General features: G+C 38.1%; 1 protein-coding gene across 1 annotated transcript in view; it reads right to left on the minus strand.

Moving 5' to 3' along the window:
* YWHAE (tyrosine 3-monooxygenase/tryptophan 5-monooxygenase activation protein, epsilon) overlaps positions 1 to 22,573 on the minus strand; it is a 56,761-nt gene that overhangs the window by 15,760 nt on the left and 18,428 nt on the right. The window lies entirely within an intron of this gene.

The raw sequence follows: 22,573 nt of genomic DNA on the forward strand, positions 1-22,573 counted from the left end.
ACCAAAGGGAAAACCTCATAAAGTGGTTGGCTACAGGGCGTATGACTGTTAAGGATTATGGCAAAGAATCTCAAACCAAGGATGTCACTGAAGAATATTTCCAATGCAAGAAATGGGAGGGGGGGGGGGTTTTAAGCTTGTTTCTCCCCCCACCCAAAAACAAAAAAAAAATTTTTTAAACAGGCTCTGAAAATTTCCTTACTTGAAAATATCAAACTAATGGTAGAAAGAAGAATGCATTCATGCTGTAATATATACTGATCATTTAGTTCATCACAAGCACATACATCTTTGGGTGTTTCCATTTTTCCTCTTTAAAAGGACTGAGCACAATGAATTCTTTTATCAGTAAAACTTGTAATGGTTCCTACTTAACTGCCACTAGGTGGCGAACAAAGAATGGGGTAGAGATAAAGCTGTAGTTTCCAAGTATAGGAAAAAACAGCTAACAAAGAATTCAAGTGAATACAAAAAGAAAAGGTGAAGAACTCAATAAAGCCTAACTGAAAAATATACTAATGAAAACTGTGCTTTTCAGAAAAGACAAAATGCCACACTATTATGTTTCACCAATTTTACAGTTTTAAATACTCTCTGTATCTGTTTTTAAAACTATCTTTTCATTTTGTAACATAAAAGGGGGAGTACTTAATCTTACATTCCAGGAACAGAGGACACTAGGACCATCAAGGGAGAAAAGCATGAGTAGAATGTGGGACCTTATCCAGAGAAACAGCAACACCACAGATGGAGACAGAGATGATGACATGAGATATAGAGCAGCTGACTCAAGACTCATGGAAAGAGAAAAGTTGTGTGCTCTTGGCCAGGAAGGCAGGCTTGCAAAATGTGCCCTTGGGTTTTTTAAATGACTATACATTCCTGAGTTGTTTTGTGTACATGAAAAAAAAAAAAAAAAAGAGGGACTAGAAGCAAATACTGGGGGATTGTAATTACTGCAATGATGCAAAATACAATAGAATGAGTGCAAAACTGATGTTCTCCTATGTAAATCATCACTCAATGCACAATATAAATGTTTTGTTTTTTTTAAACTATCCTGTCAGTTGTTTAAAAATATTGGCCTCTTTGAAAAAGTTCGGTAGTTAAACATACATTTATCATATGACTCAGCAATCCCACTTTCCAGATATCACCCAAGAGAAAAGCCATTTTCATGAAGAATTTTACATAAATAATCAAAACTGTAGTAACAATGGCCCAAAATTGAAAATAACACAAATATCCATTAAGAGGGAAATGAATAAATGGTGGTAAGTGTGTGGTGCTATAGGATAAGCAAAGTCAGCAGTTCAAACCCACCTGGTGGCTATCAGTCAAAACCAACTCACTCCACAGAACTTAACAACTGCACATATACTAAAACTTAAATGATAGAAGAGAAGGTTAGCATGGCCCTTGTGTAAGGATGACCTGCAAATTCATGAAGTGTTACATATTTTTCAGAAGAATGATGAAGACACAAAGAGGAATCCAAGGAAACAGAAGTAAATGTTGTCATATACAAAACCCTGCAACAATGTTCTACAGGTAAACAGATAAGTCTGAATGGGTCTGGGAGGAAAAACAGTAGTATACTTATAAATATAAGGGTTTGACACCTGTTCATGGATATTTTACCTTTGCTGAAAACATATCTATGAACATGGTAGAGCATAAAGGTCTGGAGGTATGCTCATCATGGAATGGACAAAGATTTAACATCAAAAGGGCAACATTTATCTAGGACAAAGTTCAGAAGGGCTGGAAAGGAGGGTGGAATAGAAATAAGAATGGTGAAAAGTGGGATTAACTGTTGTTACAAGAAGGGGAGATTGTAATCATTGACATGAAAAAAATACATGATTTGTTGAATGTAAAACTGATGACCTGCTCTGCAAACTTTCACTCAGTTCACAATAAAAAGTTTAAAAAAACAAAAAACCTGAATTAATTACTTGTACCAGCAACAGCAGGAGTCCTGGTACAGCACTGTGGGTTAATGCACCAGACTGCAAAGCCAACTGAACTGCAAGGTCGGCGTTTCAAGCTCAACAGCTGCTCCTCAGAAACCCTATACAGGGTCACTATGGGACGGAATCAACTTGATGGCACTTAACACAACAACAACCAGCAACAGCATGAAAGAATCTCAAAAACATGCCAAATGAAAAAAGCCAGACACAAAAGACTATATAAAAATGCAGATCTATAAAGAGGAAAGCAATCGTGGTTATCAAAAGGCACAGGGGTCTCAACCAGAACTAAAAAGAAGAGGGGGGAAAAAAAGTATTCTCATACAATTTTATGAACCTGACCTACACATCTATGGAAGCAGTAGCTCAAAAGAGGGAACAAGTCCTTACAGCAAGAATCAATCATTCCCACCCCCTCCACACACAGAGTAGACAGGGATGGGCAACTTGGACATTAGCTACCCAAAGTGGGGGGCTGGGGGCTACAAAGGCAAGAAGTGACTAGCTTACAAGCTTTCAAGAGGGAACCTAGATCCAGAGGGTCTGGAGGAAGGTAGACATGTGGATAGGTCTCTTGTGATACAATAGTGAATAATTGTTATCAGGACTGATTGTGAGGGTCGGAAATGTAAAGGTAGACGTTTTATAGCAAGGAGGGGAGTGATTAACTTTACAGTCTAGGAGAGGAGGTCCCTAGGACCATCAAGGGAGAAGAGCAGAGAGGGGGACCCTACCCAGTGATGCCTGAAATGGAGCCAGAGATGACGACATGGAGCGATGGAGCAGCTGGAGACTTTAGATACAGAGAGGGAGAGGGACTGTGTGCTGAAGACCTGGGGGGTAGGGGGAAGGATTGCATGGAGGGGATTGTTACCATGGCAATGAGAGGATATATGATAGAATGAATGTAAAACTAATGTTCTCCCATGTAAACTATCACATAATTCACAATAAAACACTTAAGGGAAAAAAAAAAAAGCACAGGGGTGAAATGAGAAGTTTATATATCCAAATAAACACAAAGTTGGTACCAAAAAAAAAAAGGTCCTTCCAACAGCACCAAATCGTCTTTCCCACAGCACTCTCCACTAAGCTGGGTTCGATAATTCACTGCAAGGGCCACATAACTCAGACACCATATTCACAGTTATGAGGTTTAATATGAAATTTAACAGGTTACAATGCAGGATGTTGAATGTAAAACTGGTGATGACCTGCTCTATAAATCTTCATTCAATTCACAGTAAGTCAAAAATATAAATCTTCAGAGGACACTTCTTCCATTCAGGATAGCCTCTCTTCAGCCATACATGCTCTCTCTGCCTGCACAATGTTACAAAGCTCTTTTAGGAACTACTGAAAAATGTTCTCAGGGCACACCACCCTATTATAAACCTCAACCTTAAGGTGCTTGGTTCTAGCTCCCCCAGTTAAGTGCCTGGGAGTCATCCCACTCTGCAAGCAAGCCTCCTGCCCCCAAATCACTCAACTATATTTACTTGCCCCATAGGCTGGGGAAGCCTACCACTCTGTCTTGTACTCTGGCTCTTAGTTGTGCTACATTGCTACTCCTCTGGCTTTTTGTCCCTGGATTGAGGAAGCTAAATACATAGTAATCTCAGGGTCCAAAAGATAAACTTCACTACCTGCTCCTCTTAGATGGTAAGAGAGATGCCCCCTCCTTCTGCTTCTGAAATGACTTTTTACACTCAGCCGATGGTAAAAATGACTAATCACAACTGAATCATGTAATCTATCAGCATGTTCCCTCAAACTTTCTCTTTTCTAAATTCATCAGGAAAAAGTTGTTCAGTGAGTTTATAAAGATTACGGCTAGAAGAGTCATTAAGTAATTCACTATACCATTGATGGTTCCACAACTGTATACATTTAAAATAACTGAATTATACACATAACAGTAGTGTATTTTACTGCATACAAATTGCAAGTCAATAACACTGTTTTAATGCAGTTCTGAAGCATTATTTAAAATGTTGAATAGTCTTACTACCTTTATACTATTTCTGAGATCCTAAAAGCATTCATTGAAAACATGTATTTTTTGTTGCTGTTAAACTATGGTCATAAAACAAAGGCTCAGGTTAGAAGCAATGAAGTAAGAGGATAACATTTCAAGTTCACTTCCATGCTTTATTCCCAAAAGCCAACAAAATCAAACATGCTATTCCCAAAAGCCAACAAAATCAAACATGCCTCAGAAGTGAACAGGTAAGTCAAATTTCTAATCAGTCCCAAGAAAGCAATTCAAACAGTTTTAACAAAAAATTCTAATCAGTCCCAAGAAAGCAATTCAAACCGTATCATATATTTTAACAAAAACAATGCAATTGTACGACTCTTTGCAAACCGCACAAACCCCTTCTTGTATGTTATGCATGAGGATACATTATTTGTAAAATAAATAAAAATATAGTAAGTAAACTAGTTACACTAAAACAGTACCATTAATTCTTTTAATTGCATGACTTTGGAACATTGTAAACCAAAAAACCAAAATAACTTAAATAATTAGTAACACCAAAATTTTAAGGGGTTATGTCTCTGGGTATAATTCCATTTCATTTAGATTTTCTTCACTTCTGTTCTACAGTTTTCAAAATAAAGAACATTATTATTTTTATAATGTGAAGAATCCATTTTGAACACTAAGTAGTATTTTAGATTCCAGTGAAATGCCACTATTCCAGATTCAACTAAGTATAAAGGCCCTTCATTTAGTGATATAACAATGCACAGAGAGACTATGTACGACAACTACAAAACCAGCAATTATCCCTTTTAAAATAACAGCTTAGTTGATATAATTCACATACCATACACTTCACCCATTTAAATTATATAATTTATTGGTTTCTGGTATATTCAGAGATGTGCAACCATTCCACAAATCATTTTAGGCCATTTGCCCCACCCCATTCCCACTGGCAGTCACTATACAATCCCACACACACATACACACACACAAATCCGGCCAACTGTCATCCATTTTCCCTCTAGGCTCGCTTTTCTGGGCATTTCATGGAATCATACAGTATGTGGCAGTCTTTTGTGACTGGCTTCTGTCACTTAGCATGGGGTTGGTTCACCGATCTTCTTATTTATCAGTACTCCATTCCATTTTATGATTGAATAATTTTCCACTGTACTGTTATTATTAAGTACAGTCAAGTCAATTGAGACTCACAGCAACTCTACATCAGATTTCCATGGAGTGGTTTGTGAGTGTGAACAACTGCCAACCTTGTGGTAGTTCTTCATGGATACACCAATTTTGTTAAAGTCATTCATTTATTCATTCATCTGTTAATGGGCACTTGGGTTCTTTGTATCTTTGTGTTATTATGAATAATGCTGTTATGAAACTCCATGTACAAGATTTTGTGTGAATGTTTTCAATTCTCTATTTAGAATTGATACAAACAGTTAATACACTTGACTGCTAACATAAAGGTTCACAATTCAAGTTCACTCAGAGGTACTGAGGAAGGCCTGAAGATTAACTTTCAATAAATGAGCCACTCTACAGTACACGTTTATTCAACACTCATAGGGTACCAAAAGTTGGAATCAGCAACACAATAGTAGTAGCATGAAAAGTCAGCAGTTTCCTAATTACCCTCAAAGTTCTACAACCATGATCTTTAAGCAATCTGTATCAATTATGACAATTACTTCTTGCTCATCAACCATCTCAATATCCATTATTTTGCATTTACAACAATAGTAAAAAGAAATACACTATCAGACTATTTTGTACATTAAGGTTGTACTTCTGGCAGTAGCAAACTAATGCTGAGGTGGTAGGATAAATTGTAATTGTTGAGGTAACGTGTTAACTAGCTGGGCCATGATTCTCAGTGGTTTGGCAGTTATGTACTGATACAATATAGCAATTACTCGATGATGTATAGTCATCCTCCATTATTACATAACACCAATTTTCACATAATGACCTGGTCTTCAGAACTAAAGAAACCATGTTGATAAGTGAGGAATGGCTATATAAAGAAAACAGTCTCATGATAACATCAGCATCATCTTTATCCTTGTAACCCAAAGTCGACAGAGGACACTACTGTAATGCATCCCAAAACTATATAAAAGCTTAGATTTATCAGAAACTCTCATCACATTAAGACCTTCATCATTAGATGATTAATATCAATCATTGTTACAATGCTATCAAATAAGCTCTAACTCATAGTGACCCTGTATAGGGTTTCTGAGGAGCAGCTACTGGGATTTAAACCACCAACCTTGCAGTTATAGCAGCCCAGTCTTACCCTACAGTGCCACCCCAGGAATATAGTGCCAAACCAGGACTCTGGTACCAGCATTAATCCCATTTTATTTGAAGAAACTAAAAATGTAAAGGTTAAGAAACTTGCTCAAAGTTGCTCGCACAGGAGACATCAAAGCAAGTGGTCGGGTCCCCTCAGAGCAAAGCCCCTTCCAAGAGGAAGACTCAATGGGAATACACACTCTTGATTGGGGACCACGTTCGACACCAATAAGGGGAAGTGAGGGAAAAACAGCAATGTGAGCTAAGCTCTACAAAGCTCAAGAGACTCCTGTGAACCCGGGGTGGAGACCTGGTTGGCCAGCAGTGTGGCAAGACCTGGGGACTCTTGGGTCCAGAGTCAGTGACATAGCCACAGAGGACCAGAGTGGAGAGTGAGGCGTCCAGATAGTAAGAACAGAGGGCATATGCACAAGAACACCCACACTTGCATACAATACCCACTTGACCTGGCTTCAATGACTGGATGACCAGAGCTCAACTATAAGAGGGAAAAAAGAGTAATATAATACAATTTGATAAACTTGACCTACACCTATGGATGCAGTAACTCAAAAGAGGGAACAAGTCTTTACAGCAAGGATCATTCCCACCCCCTCCATACAAATAGACAGAGGTGGGCAACTTGGACATTGACTACCCAAAATGGGGGGCTACAAAGGCAAGAAGTTACTGGCTTACAACCTTTCAAGAGGGAACCTAGATCCAGAGGGTGTGGAGGAAGGTACAATCTCCACTGAGTAGTATCCAATCTGGGAGTGGGGGTGCCTGATGAAAGGAAATGCGGATAGGTCTCTTGTGGTACAACAGTGTTATCAGGACTGACTGTTAGGGTTGGAAATGTAAAGGTAGCCATTTTGTAGCAAGGAAGGGAGTGATTAACTTTTCAGTCTAGGAGCAGAGGTCCCTGGGACCATCAAGGGAAAAGAGCAGAGAGTGGGACCCTACCCAGAGAAGCAGTGACACCAGAGATGGAACGGTTGGAGACTTTAGACCCAGAGAAGGAGAGGGACTGTGTGCTGGCCACCTGGGGGTAGGGGGGGCAGGCTTGCAGGGTATACCCTGTGATTGGTTGATGATGCATGGAGGGGACTGTAACCATGGCAATGAAAATGCTATACAAGATAGGAGGAATACAAAGCTAATCTCCCATGTAAACTATCACATAATTCACAATAAAACATTTTAAAAAAGAAAGAAACTTGCTCAAGATCAGTCAGTGGATTCCAATCCAGGAAATTTGACTCTTAATTGTGCTTTAATTTAATCAAACTGCCTCAGATTTGAATGTCTGAACTCATCTCTATGGAGATCCCTTTGTTTCTGTAAGAACAGAAGTAAAATAACTGGGCCTCAATCACAGTATAAGAGACACAACCTGAATCCATTAAAATACCGCCTATTTCTACCATAAAGAACAATTGGTTTGCAAAATATGTAACGTGATGAATCTGGAGAACACACTAATAAGTAAGTGAAATAAGTCAGTCACATAAGGCCAAATATTGTATGACCACATTTATGTATGTATAAATATTGATATTCACTAAGGAGCTCTGGTTGCATAGTGGTTACAAATTGGGCTACTAACCTCAAGGTTGGCAAACTAAGAGCTGTTCCACAGGAAAAAGATGAGGCTTTCTGCTCCTGTAAAGATTTACAGCCTCAGAAACCTGTGCAGGGTGTCACTATGAGTTCAGAATCAACTGCATGGTACTTAATAACAACAACAACATTGATATGCACTGACAGTTACCTGAGATGAGAGGATGGTATTTTTGGTGATAGGAAAAGCAGAACAGAATGTGAGTGTAATGAACAAAGCTTGATAAAAATAAAGGGCACCACCAAGGAGTGGGGTAGGGAAGGGAGAATGATTTATTTCTGCTCAAAACATCTTTCTACCCAGAGAGGGTATACCCTTTGGTTGGTTGATGATGTGGTTGATGATGCATGGAGGGGATTGTAACCACGGCAATGAAACGATATACGATAGAATGAATGTAAAACTAATGTTCTCCCATGTAAACTATCATATAATTCACAAACATTGAAAAAAAAAAAATCTTTCTACTTAGAGGCTAACCACTCCCCCAGATTATCTCCAAAAACCTTGTTGCCAATATCTAGTAAAATGCATTACTTCTCCTTGCCCTTAACATCTCTATATCAATATCCTAGTAATCTTGATTCTTCCAAAATTGCCCTTGACAGCTTGTGAAACAAGTCCCTGATTTCAAGAGACTTTTAATCTTATAGAGTGTACAAAATCTGAGCAGTAGAATGTTCCATCTATTATATTAGACTGACTACAAATTATCACAAGGTCCAATTCTAGTTCCAGAATCAGGATGGAAGCAAACTGCTCAGAATCAGTACTGGGAAAAAGAGAGTAGCTCTGTGTTTGCTATAGCTGATAGGGTCAATGTAATTTCATTATCACACCAAAGCACATAGCCATACCCAACATTTCTCCCAACTCAGAAACTAAGTGCCAGCTGTTAATGTAATCTTGACTTTAAAGACAGGAAACTGACGCAAAGGATGTTGTTGTTAAGTGTTATCAAGTCAGTTCTGACTCAAAGCAACCCTGTATAGATAGTTTCAGAGGAGCAGCTGGTAGGTTTGTACGGCTAACAGTGTGGTTCACAGTCCAGTGCTGATCCTACAGTCCTATACCAGAAGTCATTTGCACAGTCATTAAGTGATTAAAAACAAGATTTCAAATACAACTTGAGAGGCTAAAGCTTTTTTCCCTTTTAACTAAACATTTTATTGTGAGAGAATTGTAGATTCACATACACTTATAATAGTAGAGAGATCCCATGTACCCATTCACCAGTTTACCCTCATGAAACTGCTTTTTCTATTAGCTGCTTCCGAGTTGCCTCTGATCCACAACAACCCCAGTGTTCAAACTGTAGTGATCCATAGTTTTTGCTGGCTGATTTTTGAAAGTCAACTATCAAGACTTTCTTTCTCTCTGTCATGAATTGTATTTCCCAAAAAATATTATCAACTTGACAAGATCATGATTCTCGGTGATTTGGCAGTTTATGTAATCATCCCCCTCCCCCATGACGTGACCTGATGTGGTCAACCAGACAGTAGGTAAGAGAATTAGAACCGGCTCCAAAGTCCTTAACACAGCCCTGTTCTGATGGAAGGGAAGCCTACCTTAAGTGTGGCCTGTATCACCTTTTATACTACAAAAGATAAAAGAAGAGAAAAAAGCAGAGATGAAGGGACCTGACTACCAAAAAAGAGAAGTGAGTGGGGCAAGTCCCTGTGCTCAGAACTTCATATACCCAGGGGAAGATTGATACCAAGACACATGGAGATCTTCAAGGGATTGTAGGCACATACGTGTTCAAAGGAGACGAGGATCCTTCCCCAGAGCCAACACAGAGGGAAAGCCTTCCTGTATAATTGGTGCCTTGAATTAAAATTTTTTTTAGCCTCCTAAACTTCTTTTTGCTAAAACCACCCACTTGTGCTTTTCCTGTTGTAACAGCACTGGATAAATTAGACACTCCCAACAAAGCATACCCAATGATAACATCTAGTGAAACTTACAATAATACCACAACAAAAATGTTGACACTGACATATCAAAGTATAGAATATTTCCATCACAAGGATTCTATAGATTTTCACAGCCATAACCATCTCCCTCCCAGTTCCACCTAACTCCCTCCCCCAAACCCTTTTGTTGTTGTTCTAAAGTGCTGTCAAGTCAGTTCCCATCCATAGCGACCCTATATAGGGTTTCTGAGGAGCATAGTGAGCTTGAACTGTTGATTGACCTTGCAGTTCAAACCAACTTTGCCAGGCAGAGCATTAACCCACAGAACCACACCAGGACTCTGCCTGCCAAGCCCTTGTTTTTATTGTTAAGTGTCATTGAATGGATTCTGACCCACAGTGACCCTGTACAGGGTTTCAGAGGAGCAGCTGGTGAGCTTGAAACACCGACCTTGCAGTTCAAATGGCTTTGCAGTCTGACGCTTCAATCCACAGCACCACACCAGGAATCCAAAGTGTAAGGGAGCAGAAGCCTCATCTTTCATTCACAGCCCCTCTGGTAGTTTTGAACTGCTGACCTTGAGATTTGCAGCCCAACTCACAACCACTACGCTACCAGAGCTCCTCTCCACAAATCTGTTGTTTTATTTTGTCATTTCATGGAACCACATAAAATATAATCTGGGAATTGGCTTTTTTTTCACTCAATACAGTTTTCTGCAGGCTCAGCTAGGTTACTGTTTGACAATATCTCATTCCTTTTTATTGCTGAGTATGTTTCCATAAATTAATAGTTTCTCATTTCCACGTATAGTTTCTATTTATACATTCCATATATAAATAGTTAAGCTTCCCCTACTGAAGATCAACTGAGGGGTTTCTCGTTTGGGGCTATTACAAACAGATGTTATAAACATTCACAGACACATTTTTGAGAGGATGTAAATTTTCAGTTCTCTGGTGTAAATGCCTAGAAGTACAACTGCTAGGTCATATTGTACGTGCATGCTTTGTTTGTTTTTAACTGCCAGGCTATTCTCCAAAGTGGTGTATCCATTTTATATTTCAAAATAATTTATGAGTAATCCAGTTGCTCTGCATTCTCATCAACAGTTTAATTTCTTTCAGCAACAGTTTGTAGTTTGCAGTACACATGCTTACTTAAATTTATTCCTAGGTATTTTATTATGGATGCAATAGTAAACTGAATTATTTTCTTCATTTCCTTTATGGATATGTTCATTTGCTAGCTTATAAAAACACAACTGATTTTAGTACACTGACCTTGTACTCTGAAACTTTGCTGAATTCATTTATTACTACTATTCTTAGAATTATGTCTTATATTCTTATAATTCACAACAAAAGCTTTAAAAAAAAATAAATCACTAGGGTTCATACACAGCAAAGCAGTTATGGGTGGCTCTCTTCCTTTAAGATCTAGTTGAAAGACTAAATTGATCTAAGAAGCTCTGCCTCAAACTCTGTAGTCTCTCCTTCTCAATGACAGAAAAGTTCTCCAGATCACAGACATGACAACAGATTCTTCAGATTATTGAGAAGGGACTGTTGTCAAAGATGCAAAATGAGAAAAATTCTTATTTTCTCCCTAGACAACATATGTCAAGCCTGGCCTTTAAAACTGTCCATTGAAATCTATCAGAATATCTTAAATGCATACAACCAGACTGACATATATAAAGGTGTCTCAAGATCTACTAATATGCGAGGGAACTGACTCATGGCACTTCTTAAAAACTATTAAATGAGATGATCGTCCAAGCGACACAGTTTGCTCTCAGCTACTAATCATGCTAATACACCATGAGAAGGCCTAGCGATATGCTTCTATAAGGATTAAATACCACCAGAAAAACTCTACAGAGCTCAATTCTCTTCTTTAACACATGGAGTCACAAGTTGTTACTGGCATGACATCACACACCAGAATTTTTGTTTTATTACAGAAAAGCAATTCTTCGTATTAGGAAGTAGAACCACTGTTAAATTAGACAAGTGGCAGTAAAGACCTGCACTTTTCCAAGGGCCTGTCTTTATTCCTTCACATTGAATTTTCTTTAATCTCATGAAAATGATTTCTCAGACTCACAAAGTAACTAATAACCTGAAAATAATACAGTAAGAGATTCACCATCACAAAAGGTCATTCTGCACTAGAACATCAAGAGGAAGCGAATGAATATCTTCAAATATTTTCCCAGTCTCAGTGAATTTAAAAAAAGGAAAAGGATTTTATCCTTTGATGGTAATGAAAGGTGAACTAAAGGAGACTGCCAATAGTTTGTATCTTAGAAACTGTTAACACTGACTGCTGCTGGATGTAGTATGAAGAGTAGTGGTTCTTGCACTGTACACGGGGAAGAAAATCTGTCATCTGATTAAAAAAGACGTACAGCAGCAAAAGAAAACCTGTTGTCAGTGTGGTAGATTCCTAGATGACTGAAAAAGAGAAACTCAGACCTATGCCAGCAACAGAATTATTAAAATAGCTAGACTGAAAGCCCAAAGGAGAAGAAAAAATTTAAATATGTAAGATGACAAAAGGACTCAGACTGGTAGGTAAACTTAATGAAATGTCTCCCTTAAAATCAACACTTGGTTCTATCGCAAGATGTGTTTTATAAGTTAAGGAATGAAAAGAGAAACTACCAGAGAATGAATCTACGCAGTACAGTAAGAATGGAGGGGAGGAGTGTTAACGATATATCATTTCATGAGTCATTCATACTTTGAGGCACGTCATGAAATCAAAATGCTTTTCTTTATATGGCATTCATATATCAAATATACCAGCTGGAAAAGGATAATTTTACTCATTTTTAAAGAAACGGTCCCATAATTTTAAAATAGTTCGGCCTCCTCAAAGATTTTAGAAGGCAGAAAATACGAGAAGTATTTAGCATCTCAAAATTGAGAGCACAAGAAAGGTAGTAAACATTGTTTTAAACAGTTTCCAAATAGCCAATAGCTGTAAATTACAGTAAGTCTGTATTTCCAAGGATAGTCTACTAAGTGTGTTTAGGAACAAAATTACTTCCAAAAATCCCAGTGGGTTTGCGTAACAAAGGTTGATGTCTCACTTACTTACATAGCTTGTTGCTAAGTGCCATTGAGTTCGTTCTAACTCATTATAACCATGTATAGGGTTTCCAAGAACAGCTGGTGAGTTCAAACCGCAAGGTCAGTTTGAACCGCAATGTCAGCAGTTCAAGCTCACCAGCCGCTCCTCTGAAACCCTATGCTGATCCCTATGAGTCGAAACCATTTCGAAGGCACTTAACAACAGTAGTGATAGAAAAGTTGTGCAAAATTAAAACTGCCAAGATTTAATGGAATAATTCCTATAGTGTGTTAAGAATTACAACACAAGTCCCTGCCATCAAGTTGATTCCAACTCATCGATCTTTTGTAGGGTTCCCAAGACTATAAATCTTAAGAAGTAGTCTTGCTCCCATGGGTCCACTGGTACGTTGGAATCGCCAACCTTGCAGTTGGCAGTCCAGTGCTTATACTACAGCACAACCAATTACAAAAATATTATAAACGTTGTCGAGTTGGTTGCAACTCACAGCAACCCTGTATAGGGTTTCTGATGGGTGGCTAGTATGTTTGAACCACCGGCCATGCAGTTAGCAGTCCAGTGCTTATCCTACAGCACCACATCAGAGCTCCTTAGTAGAGTCATAAAAGGAATAACTTTAGGTAAATAGTTTGGCAAGATTTTGGAACCACTCCTGAGATCTGTTTTTCTTTACATGAAGTTTAAAATAGTTTAAAGTGGCTAGGATAATAAACAAATTGACATGCAATTACGAAGGGTGGCTTCAAGTTTATGGGGAAATCCATTATCATGTCATTTCAATATCCCATGAACTTTCTGAACCCCCTTGCACAATTTATGTTGAGTACCAGGAAAGAAACAAAAAGATGGCATGAGAGAAATAATGGAAGATCTGGAAAGCTTCTTTGAAGAGGTTCTGTTCTATTCCGTTAATGCTTTCATTATTCATTGGCATTCCACATCCAAGAATTCCACAAACCGTGGATTAAAAATATTCAGAAAGAAAAATTTTAAAGTAAAACCTGAATTTGTTGTGCGCCGAGTACTTCACTGAATCCACACAAATGAAATAAAGGTAGCCTTCACTCTGTTGTCTTCTACCACCATTTCACAGATCCTCAGTCTCTCCGACGCTTATGAGCACTATCACCTCTGGACTCGTGTGTACCCGTTTATTTCTGTGGAAAACATGACTCCTAAAAAGTAATCTCTCAAAGACTAAGAGGGGGAGCCTAAAGGTCCATTTACATGAAATTTACATAGTCAGGCCATTATAAATAACTTAGATGATTAAAAGATACTGGATATATGTAGGTTACATACATATTATACAACTTTATATAAGGGAATGGTACACTCCAGAATTTTGGTATGGGAGGGAGGTGAGTGTTCTGAAACCATTCCACTATGGATATACTAAGGTATAACTGTATTTGTCATATCTACTTACTTACCACCACCACACTACTTATTAGGTGAACCAAATGACACACTTTGGGAAACACATAGCATAGCTATTAAGGTGAAAAGAACACCTTAACAGCCAGACTCAGACAAGATTCTCTTATTTGCATGTTATTTGACCTCATGGAGATGGACTGACACAGTGGCTGCAACAATGGGCTCAAATCAACAATTTTGAGGATGACACAGGGCCTGGCAGTAATTCATTCTGTTGTACACAGGGTTTCTATGAGGAGAAGTGACAAATCACTTTACCTCTCTGAGCTTGTTTCCTCACCAATAACAGGAAAAACTATACCCCCATCCATCACTGGACCTTAAGAATTAAAATTCGGTCGGTACAATAAATTGCTTGGGACGTAATAGGAATTCAGTATGCTAAACTGCTTTTCTTTGCTTTAAAAAAAAAGAAAAATCAAAACCATAAGACTATAAACAGAAGTGTTAAAAATGTGCTTAATGTAGTAATGAGACAAATAAAGAGCATAGAACCTGGAATCTGAAAGTCAAGTAAGGCTTTTCATGTATTACTGGCTCCAGCTTTTCTTTCTAACCCCTATCTCCCATTCTTAGCCATCACCTACTTAATTAAGCCCATCATCTATACTTATTTTAAAACCCTCTTTTCACCATCCAAATCTCCTACTAGAGTTTTCCCTAACAACTACAGGACACAAAACCCTCATTCTCCTACTTAAAGTTAATTCAGAAGACATTCGAGAAACATTTATTCCAGTAGTTCTCAACCTTGAATGCTCGTTAAAATTTCCTCCGAAGTTTCTCTTCCTTAAATGTAGACTGAACAAACCAAGCTTTTTTTTTTTTTTTCCGTTTTCATATTAGTCTAGCTTTGTTGTTGTTATGTGCCATAGAGTCAGTTCCGACTCAGGGTTTCCGAGGAACGGCTGGTGAGCTTGAACCGCCAACCTTGCAGTTCAAACGGCTTTGCAATCTGGCACATTAAACCACAGCGCCACACCAGGAAAATGTCTTCATTTTTGTTCCTTATTTTTAAAATTATTCACAATGTTTTACTAAGAAAAAGGCAAGCTGCAGAATAAGAAAGAGTAATTCGCTTAAGTGAATAGCATCTATCCACAAAGTTTCTTTACACATTTTAAGTCAGGGTGTGTCATGGTACAAACTGTGTAACAGTTTTATTTGTTGCTATATAATGATACCTCTTATATTGATGGCACATTAGTCAGTAAAGAAGGAATCTTTTTGCATGTTTGTACACAGTAGTAGTACTGGAAAAACACTGTTTGAACAATAGTTATTTCTGCAGGAATGAGCAGCTTTCAGTATTTACCTGATATGACAATACTTTTTATTTTTGATTTTCTCTCATTTTAGCTTTTGTAATTAAAAAATCAAAACTAAGGTGGGGAAAATGCATTTCGCAATATAAAGTTTAAAATCTTAAAACACACATTGTTTTTGTAGTTTGAAAATCATACAATGCACAATCTAAAGTTGCTGGTACTATAAACTAGAAAAATCCTTTCATAAAACAACTGAACAAGTCAAAAGCTTACTGTTTATTCACTTGGATCAGTAAACTCCATGTCTTAGAATCTCCCCGAAGCAAATAACTCAAATTACAGAAAATTATTACATTGTGGGTATAGAAATACTTCACTGCAATTGTTAAGTGTCGTCGAGTTGGTTCCAACCCAAAGCGACCCTGTATAGGGTTTCCAAGGAGCCAATGATGAGCTTGAACCACCGACCTTGCAGTCCAAACGGCTTTACAGTCTGGTGCATTAACCCACAGCACCACACCAGGACTCCCAGTGTTCTGTATACTAGCCAAAAACTCAAATTGGCTTTTTACTTGAGTGTTATAGAGCCGAACTTTTTAAACATTTTATTACATAATAGGAAGAAGCTTCAAAAAGTGTTTAAAAATACTTAAAGACAATGAAATTTTTCCCACGAACTTTTTGACACTTCATAAAAATGTCCGTGTTACAAAATTCAAGTTAGATGTAAAGATAAACATACACAATATTACAATGGTAAGTCAAACATTGTCTGCAGTGGGGTAAGGCAGAATCCCCACTGAATAGTTTTCATCTTGTCTAGATGGGTCAGGTGAAAGGACATGGGGGATAAGATTCCTATGATTCTATAGTGAGTAAATTGTTTTCATGACTAATTGCAAGTGTCACAACTGTAAAGGTAGAAGTTTTGTAACAAAAGGGGGGTGGTAGTTAATCTTACATTTCAAGAACAGAGGATCCTACAATCATCAAGGGAGAAGAGCATGAGCGGAATGTAGAGAAGCAGCGATACCATAGATAGAAGCAGGGATGACATGGAGAGAGAGAGCAGCTGAGGACTTGTGAAACCAGAAAAGCTGTGTGCTGGCAGCAAGGAGGCAGACGTGCAGAATGAGCCCTTTGGTTGTTTAAATGATTATATATTCCTGAGTGTTTCTGAAAAACCCAGAAGGAACAGTGTTGAATGATGAAGGGGAATGTAATCATTGCAATGAAACGATGAGTATAAAACCAATGTTCTCCCACGTAAACTAGCACTCAATTCACAATAAAAACTTTAAGAAAAAAATTTATTTTTAATCTGTACTCCAGTTATACTAAACATCCATCTACGTCCACAGCTGATAACAACATTGAGCATGCAGGTGAAATGATTTTGTCAAACAGACAAGTGACAGCAGATTATGTGGCAAAACATTTGCAAATCAACCATGGCTCTGCGTATAAAATAATCCACACTAGACTTGGGTTTTTGAAAAGTTTATGCAATATGGATTATAAAATAACTCAAGGAAGAGTATTAACAGAAGCGTTTGGACATCTGCAAAGAAAATTTGGGCTGATAGGCAAAGGAAGTTAAGTTTCTTTTTTAAAAAATCGTTACTGGTGACAGGATGTGGATTCAGCACTAGGAGCCCGAGAGTAAAGGACAGAGTATGGAATGGAAACATCCTCAATTGCTAACCAAGAAAAAGTTCAAAAGTCAGCCAACAGCTGCAAAATGATGCTTACAGTTTTCTGGGATTATCAAGAGCTAGTATTGGAACACTATCAGGAAAAAGGTTCAACAATCAACAGCGTTCTTTACAGTGAGAAGCTCACTGAAGAGCTGAAGCCTAAACTTCAGATTAAACGCAGAGGACTGTTATCCAAGGGTGTTGTGATCTTGCTCAACAATGCATGTCCACACACCTGTCCATACTGTAGACACTCTGCAAAAACTTCTGAGATATTAAAGAATCCTCCCTATAGTCCAGATCTTGTCCCACCAGTCCAACAACTGCAGTTATTTGTTTTTACAAATACAACCCCACAATGCCCCAGAGACAGACAACACACAATTTTAGCTCACATGAAGAACAAGAAAATGGCTCAAACATATGACCAAGATACAGAGACAGAAAACATTTCAGAAGAAAAAAAGGTAATAGAACTGAAAAAGAAGTCAAAAGATCCCCATTGAATAGTTTTCACCTTGTCTACATGGGTCTGGTGAAAAGAGATGGAGATAAGATTTTTATGATTCAATAGTAATTGTTATCTGAAGGTAGAAGTTTTGTAGCAAAAACAGGGAAGTTGTTAATCATACAGTCAAGAAACAAAGGACCCTAGGACCATCAAGGGAGATGAGTATAAGGGGAACACGAGACCGTATCAAGAGAAGCAGCGACACCAAAGATGGGGACATGGAGAAAGAGAAACTGAGGACTCTTAGACTCATGGGAAGAGAGGGACTAAGAGATGGCCGCCAGGAGGCAGACTTGCAGAAAGTGCCCTTTGGTGATGTAAATTATTACATATGCCTGAGTGTTTTAAAAAAAAAAAAAAGCTAAAGTGAATAGAGAAATACTGTTAACTGATGGTACATGGAGGGGATTATAACCATTGCAATGAAACAAGGTGTATGGTTTCTTGAATGTAAAATTTATTATCTGCCCTGTAAACTTTCAATCAATCCACAATAAAAACCTTAAAAAAAATGAAGTCAACATATTGACAGAAAGACTGAGGAAAGCAAGAAAAACAGAAAAAATTTAGAAGAATTCAGGAAAACACTTCAAGAACAGAAAAAGCAAATGCAAATTTTGAAAAACTACAAAATCTGCCATTAGAAATTCAGGAAATTGATAAAACTTCAGAAATGGACAATACATTGAAGGACAAAGAACATTCAAAGCAATGGACATCAAATTAGTGAACTTGAAGACAAATCTCTCAAAACTAGTATGCTAGAAGATCAGAAAAAAATTTTGAAAAACAGAAGCTATATTGCGCTGAAACTACTAGCAGTTACACGGGAGAAAGATGACACTTTCTGCTCCCATAAAGATTTACAGCCTCAGAAACCCTGTGCAAGGTCACTATGAGTCGGAATCAACTCCACATACTTAACAACAACAACAACAACAACATATTGCTCTGGTGGAGTAGTGGTTACGAGTCAGGCTGCTAACCACAACAAGGTCAGCAGTTCAAAACTACCAGCGGTTCCACAGGCGAAAGACAAGGCTTTCTGCTCCTGTAAAGATTTACAGCCTCGGAAACCCTATGCAGGGTCACTATGAGTCGGAATCAAGTCCACAGCATATTACAACACACAGAAAACACTAATTTCCTTATAAGACCTATGTTGTTGTTAAGTACCTCTGTGTCAGCTCCAACTGATAGTGACTCTATAGGGTTTTCAAGGAGCAGCTGGTTGAGTCTGAACTGCTGATCCTGCATTTAGTAGTCCAGTGCTTATCCTACAGTGCCATAGCAGGACTATGCATATCAGAAACAATTATGAAAATTTCATACATATTACCAGACACCTGAGGGAATGATTTTATTTCTTGGTACTGGAGCTCCGGACCATAGTCTAAAGGGACACCATGGTCAATTAGCATAGCAAAGCCCACAAAGATAACAGATCTACATCCTATTTTGGTGAGTGGCTATTGGGATCTTAAAAGCTCATGAGAGTCATCTAAGGTGCAACTACTGGTTTCTCAAAGCGCAGAAGAGGAGCGATGAAAATTGAAGGTGCCTGGACACGACTGTCCAATGAATTAATGGACCACATGAACATCAAGAAGAATTTGATGGTACCCAGATACCACTAACAATTGCTTCAGGTCTGGAACTGAACTCACTCTCCCAACCCTGGAGCTCAATTTTCAGCCAAGCAGTAAATAATAAATTATGGGGGAACACACTAGTGAAGTATGCTTACCATAGAATAGTAAAGCATTCAAGATCAAAAAGGACTAAATTCAGAAGGGTTGAGAAGGAGAAAGGGAAACAAGAACACAAAAGAAGGATAAATGTTACACTGAGGGGATAGCAATCAAGATAAAGAGTATGATTTGTTCTTGAATGTAAAACTGATGATTGGATCTATAAACCTTCACTCAATTCACAATAAAAAGTTGAATGTGTATCTTGAAAAATGCAAACAAAACATTTAAAATGACTTCACAAACACATTCAGAAGAAATTTAATTCTAAAATATTTCTACATACAAATTTACATTTACACATTATACAAACAAGAGGAAACTATCAATTTTCAACAATATACATATAGTAAAAATAAAAAGTAAAAGTCTGAAAAAATAACCCTAGAAGTTATTTTAAAAATTCAAGCTTCAATTTGCAATACTGAAGGGTTCTTAGGGAAAAATACTGAAATATGCAGCAAGCATAGAAAGAAGATGGAAAGAACACAGTTACTGTACCAAAAAGAAATAGTCAATGTTCAACCATTTCAAGAGGTAGCATATAATCAAGAGTTAATGGTACTAATTGTACTGAAGAAGTCCAAGGTGAACTAAAGGTATTGGCAAAGAACAAGGCACCAGGAATTGATGGAACACAAATTGAAATCTTTTGAGAAACTGCTGCAGCACTAGAGGCATTCACTCATCTATACCAAGAAACCTACAAGACAGCTACAACCAGCCAAGTGATTGGAAGAGATACATACCTGTGCCCATTCCAAAGAGAGGTGACCCAAAGAAATGTAGAAATCATCTAATAATATCATTAATATCACAGGCAGTAAAATTTTGCTAAGGATAATTAAAAAGTGGCTGCAACAAAAGTCCCAGAAGTTCAAGCCAAGATGTGGCGCAAGAGCTATCACTGCTGACAACAGATGGATATTGGCTGAAAGCAGAGAAAAACAGATAGGTGTTTACCTGTGCTTCACTGACTACGCAAAGACTTTTCACTGGATAATGACAAGCTATAGACAACACTGCAGAGAGTAAGTATTCCGGAACATTTAATTGTGCTCATAAGAAACCTGTACATAAGATATCAAGGAGAAACTGAATGGTTTAAAATTAAGAAAGGTGGTGTGCACCACAGTTGTATTCTTTCACCATACTTATTCAATCTGTATACTAAGCAAATAATCCAAGAAACTGGATTATAAAAAGAATGTGGTCTCATTTATCAACATGTGATACGATGAGGATACAACCTTGCTTGCTGCAAACAAAGAGGACTTAAAATACATACCCGATGAAGATCAAAAGACAACAGTATGGGTTACTCTTCAATGTGAAGAAAACAAAAATCCTGACCACTGGAGCAATAAATAACAGCACGATAAATGGTAAAAAGTCTGAAGTTGTCAAAGACTTCATTTTGCTTTAATCTACCATCAACATTTAGAAAAGCAGCAGTCTAGAAACCAAATGATGGATTGCATTAGGCAAATCTGTTGCACAAGACCTCTTTAAAGTGTTCAAGAGCAAAGATGGCAGTATGAGGACTAAGGTGCACCTGACCCAAGCCGTGGTATTTTCAATAGCCTCATATGCATGTGAACATTGGACAGTGAATAAGGAAGACCACAGACAAATAGATGCATTTGAATTATGATATTGGAGGAAAGTACTGAAAGTACCATGGACTGCCAAAAGAACAAACAGACTTATGTTGGAAAAGTACAGCCAGAGTGATCCTTGGAAGTCAGGATGGCTGAACTTCATCTCTCATACTTAGGGGATAATATCAAGAGGGACAAGTCCCTGGAAAACGAGATCATGCTGAGTAAAGTGGAGGGTCAGGGAAACTGGAGACCTCCAACGAGATGGACTGGCACAGTGACAGCAGCAATGGGCTCAAGCATAACAGCAATTGTGAAGATGGCGCAGGACCAGGAGGTGTTTCATTCTGTTATACATGGAGTATCTATGGGTCAGGACCATCTCAATGACATTTAACAAGACATTATTAAAAAGATGCTGCTGTAAGTACCTCTGAGTCCTTTCCAAATCACAGTGACCCTGTACAACAGGGGTTAAGGAACATAGTCAGCAGGCCATATACTGTTGTCATTGGTAAGTGCCATCGAGTAGGTTCCAACTCATAGCGAACCTGTATACAAGGTTTCCAAGGAGCTGTCCAGTCATTCCTGTATAGGGTTTCCGAAGAGCTGTAGGTGAGCTTGAACCGCCGACCTTGCAGTTCAAATGGCTTTGCAGTCTGGCGCATTAACCCACAGCGCCATACCAGGACTGTATATATAGGAGCTCTGGTAACGTAGTGGTTACAAATCAGGCTGTGAACCTTAAGGCCAGCAGTTCGAAACTACCAGCTGCTCTGCAGGAGAAAGAGGAGGCGTTCTGCTCCTGTAAAGATTTACAGCCTCAGAAACCCTGTACAGGGTCGCTATGGGTCGGAACTGACTCAACGGCACTTAACAACAACATATATATATACATACATACATACATACATAAAACCTAGATGAAGAAGCCTTTTTATCTTAAATATTTTAATACATGGTATTAATAGAAATTTCAGATTTGAATTATTTATAAAGGAGTACTAAAAGCTGCTCCACCGAAGAAAGATAAGGCTTTCTGCTCCCGTAAAGATTTACAACCTCGGAAACTGTTCAGGGTCGCTATGGGTCGGAACCGACTCAACGGCACGTAATAACAACAACTAGTTGCAAGGTCGGTGGTTCTAGCTCACCAGCCACTCCTCAGAAACCCTATACAGGAATGACTGGACAGCACTTAACAACAACAGAAATTAACACGAGGATGTGCTTCTAGATATTAATCTTTCAATCCGAGAAGTATGCTGAATCTATAGACTATGTATAACTCAATGATTTTCAGTTTGTGTTTTGCTTTGGTCAAAGTTGGTGAGTTTTCATCACTCATCAGTTATTTGTGAGTGTTTATTCTATATGAAT

This window comes from Chrysochloris asiatica, unplaced genomic scaffold (assembly GCF_000296735.1).
Source record: "Chrysochloris asiatica unplaced genomic scaffold, ChrAsi1.0 scaffold00054, whole genome shotgun sequence".
Lineage (NCBI taxonomy): Eukaryota > Metazoa > Chordata > Mammalia > Afrosoricida > Chrysochloridae > Chrysochloris > Chrysochloris asiatica.